The 3,870-nt window shown below is 47.4% G+C and overlaps 1 long non-coding RNA gene across 1 annotated transcript; it reads left to right on the top strand.

Annotated features, from left to right (window-relative positions):
• The first annotated feature begins 1,068 nt into the window (after positions 1-1,068).
• LOC310694382 lies at positions 1,069-3,416 on the top strand. The gene is made up of 2 exons (XR_014519642.1): positions 1,069-1,373; positions 2,957-3,416. It is a non-coding gene; the product is annotated as an uncharacterized lncRNA (long non-coding RNA).
• The last annotated feature ends 454 nt before the right edge of the window (positions 3,417-3,870 follow it).

Below are 3,870 nucleotides of genomic sequence, written 5' to 3'. Positions count from 1 at the left end.
AATGCTGGGTAGACTGCACCTCTACAGGCACATACCTCCACATGTGATGAGATTGCCCCCCAAATCCAGAGCCGTCTTTCCCATTGATGTTAGTGGTTCGTTGCACCAGGGCACTGGCCTGTCAGGGGCGCCCTAGCGAGTGGGGGAGCTGTGCGGCTTTGCCAGCACGCCCGTCAGCTGCACCCCACCAACTATATGGCTGGCGGGCAGGCAGCTTCCTTCCTAAGCCTCTGCAGGAGGAGAGTGATCCCCGCAGAGGCCTCCCAAGCATCTGCATCTGCTAAAGATGGCCCTGTTCCTGGTCGTTGTCCTCCTCCTGCTTCCTGGCGAACAGTGGTGCGCAGCTTTCCTGGGTTGCCTTCTTGGGCTCCCTGACGCTGGAGAGGATGTCCACCAGCATGTTTTCCTGCTTGATCGCCGCCTCCACGCCAGGGATCGGGACAGTGGGGGAGGCAGAGGACATTTTCCACCACCCCCTCCCTTGTTTTGGAGTTGCCGGAGGGGGGCTCCAAAGGGATCTTTGCACCACAGCACCAGATATGCTTAAGACGGCCCTGCCCAAATCCAACCCTCCTGGGCAGCAGTCCTGAAATGATGCATTATCTGAGACAAATGGGGCTTTCAACAAAGGACAGAAGCAGGGTTCTGCTGGATCAGACCAAGGGTGGCCTATCTAGTCTGGGATTCTGTTCTTACAGTGGCCAACCAGTGTCCCAGTGGGAAGACTACAAGCAGAATGTGAGCGCAACAGCAACTCTTCCCACTTGTGAATCCCAAGAAGTGATGTTCGCATCCCTGTTGAATTAGGCTATAGGACTGTCCAGTTCACTACCTTGTTCTCACAGCAGCAAGCCAATTGCTTAAATGGGAAGTCCACAAGCAGGAACAATAGCAGGTCAATAGCAACTCTCCCAAATTGTGATTTCCAGCAACTGGCATTCAGAGGCATTCTGCCTCCAACTGTAGATGCTGCAGGATGGAGTGTTAAGTGCTACAGCCATGTCTTCTTCCAGGATATTCGATTCCATACCTTCTCGCAAGTTTCACAGATACCCAAACAAACAAAACCATTAGCATTCTATAGCATGAAGTATGAATATTCTCAGTGCTAGGTAGCACAAACCATCTCTTTGTTCATAATAAGGTCTAAATTGTCATTCCATTTAAAATAATGAGCCCAAGATCAGATGTTGGATGAAGGCACAAAAAGACTGTTGTGGTTCGGGTTAAGACGCATGATGTCTTTTCCAATTTGGGGCAATGCCTCACGTCCTGGGGGAGGGACATGGTACCGTATAAAATGATGTCTGTCCTATGGTCCAAATAATTCACTCAGAGCACTTTGGCCTTCTGCTGCACAGCTGCCATAAAGGGTGAGCATGAATGGATTTTGTTATATTTGAAGATACGGGGTGGGGGAGGCTCAAAGTTGCTGTTGGGGAGTGAGAGGCTTGGAAAAGCTGTGAGGAAATGGGGTTTGGGTGAGGTGTAAAGGGAGGGATAGATGGTGCTGGCAAGCAAGGGTGGAAGCCCCTACCGTGCGTGTGTGTGAGCACGCGCGTGCTTGCATGTGTTTGCATCCAACCCAATGTACATTGGATTGGATCCAAAGGTTCTCTGTTTCTGGTAGGAGTCTTCTTTTGATGCAGAGATAGGGAACCTGATGTACCTTGCAGATGCAGCTGGGCTCCAACTCTCATCAGACATCTCTGACCATTCACTAGGGCAAGGAACCTTTGTCATTCCAGATGTTGTTGGACTCTATCTCATCAGCCCTAGCCAGCATGGCCAATGATGAAGGATGACAGGAACAGTAATGTCTGGAGGGCCACTGCTTCCCCATCCCTGCCTGATAAGTGATGATGAGAGTTGGGAAATGCAAGTTCAGCAACATCTGGAAGGACAGAGATTCCCCCTATGTGTGTTCCAGGGCTTTTTTAAAGGCAAAACTCACCAGAACTCAGTTCTAGCACCTCTTAGGTGGTCACCATTGCCAATATAAGAGAACAAGGGAGACTTTCATGGTGAGCTCCGGTACCTCTCTTTCTAGAAAAATAGCACTGACTGTGTTCTAATGGAATAGCACCTTCTGTTGGGGAAAAAAGGAGGCGCTGGATTCCATCTGTCAGCCATGAATGCAAATTTGTGTTTGGGCTTATATCCAGACAGAAAGCCCCATGAAAAGTCAAGGGGTTTGGCTTGATTCTGAGAGACCATCATGCTAAATGATCAAAGTAATAGGTGTAAGACTTTAACTGGTAACACTAGGTTCATTTCTGAACTTGTTTTGGTGTGTTACTGTATCAGGAAACAATGGCTGTTGTTGTTTCAAAATGGCATTTCTGTAAAAGAATGAGTGGCTTTTAAACTCCTGAGCAGCTCTGTAAGGTGGCTCGGGTGGCTGGAAGACTCTGGCCTGCCTATTCATACTACCTTCATCTAGCTCAGGAGTATCTACTGTGGTGCACTCCAGATGTCATTGGACTATAGCTCACACCATTTTTGACCTTTGGCCATGCTGGCTGGGGCTGATGGGAGCTGATAGTCTGTAACAAATTCGGAAGGGCACCATGTTGGCTTTGTCGGATATGGTCATTAGTAGGAGGTGGCTGAGGAGGTAAGGCACCTCCATTCCTCACCTCTGAAGTAGCAAGACAGGGCAGAGAAAGAGGAAGCTGCAATTAGCCTTCCACATCTCAAGCCTTTAGGTGGACAAGACTGACCTCCAGTGGAGATGTGTGAGGCTGTGGGTGGCAAACCCAACTGAAACAGCTCAAGCATTCAGATAGGCATCTACATTACTCATGAGTTGGAAGGTCCCTCAAAAGTGGCCAGCCAGCCTCTGTTTGCCAGTTTTGAAATTTATGACAACTTCTGCAGAGACAGGAAAGAGTCATGTGGGAGATATTGAGTGCCATAACTGCTCCTTTCTCAAATGCTTTTAATCCCTTTTCAGCATCACCACAGCTACAGGAAAGATGGGCTGTTGTGGAAGTGGTATGAGGAAGCATGACGAAAGAACATGGCATGAAACTCGTAGACATGCAGCGTGTGTGCCAAAGCAGCCCAGAGACCATCATAGTGGTGGTGGCTGCTGCTGCTGCTGCAAACCACGACCTGACCACCATGAGTTGGAGCATTCTGTACCTTCTCCAGCAAGGCAGAATTACCCTGTTCAACCTTACCCTTCAGCACCCATGCATTATAAACACCATGACATGTATTCCCCAGAATCTGTTCATACCAAAGGCTGAATAAACTACCATTTCAAGCACTGCAGCACCCCCAACACCATAAATTCAAAGACTTCAATTCAAAACTCCAGGATTTAACATCTTCTGTTAAAACGAAAAATAACAAAAACCATGCACTCCACAAATTTTAAATTTCTCATTTGTCATGAAGTCTGAAGTTGACTGTCAAGGTCTGGATTTTTCAGCCATTGAAATTCCACAAGCGGATCCTTTGGGAGAAAGGGCAGAACATAAATCTAATAAATTACAACAATTAGATCAACAGGAATGCCAGAAATAATACCAATAATTATAGTAAAAATATGGATGTGAATGTTAATAATGCTATCATTGAAATGACAGCTGAATGGATAATGAGCTGATTTAGCTGATGTGGTTTGGTTTGTGGTGAAATGCTCTCTCTCGTGTGTGTATGTGTGTGTGTTTGTGTGTTTAACTGGTATGGCCAATGCACTGTGCAAATCGAGCTAATTAGGCATCACTGAAGGAAGCCACCTTCTATTGAATCAGCTCATTGGATTGCCTGGCTTAGCATCGTCTTACACTGACTCCGATTACCCTCTTGGAGTGGTTGAACAATCAATCCCTCTTCCCAGGGAACTCTGGGAATCCCACC

Source organism: Podarcis liolepis (genome assembly GCF_965112155.1).
Source record: "Podarcis liolepis genome assembly, chromosome: 15".
In the NCBI taxonomy this organism is placed as follows: domain Eukaryota; kingdom Metazoa; phylum Chordata; class Lepidosauria; order Squamata; family Lacertidae; genus Podarcis; species Podarcis liolepis.
This window is presented reverse-complemented; position numbering and strand designations above follow the sequence as displayed.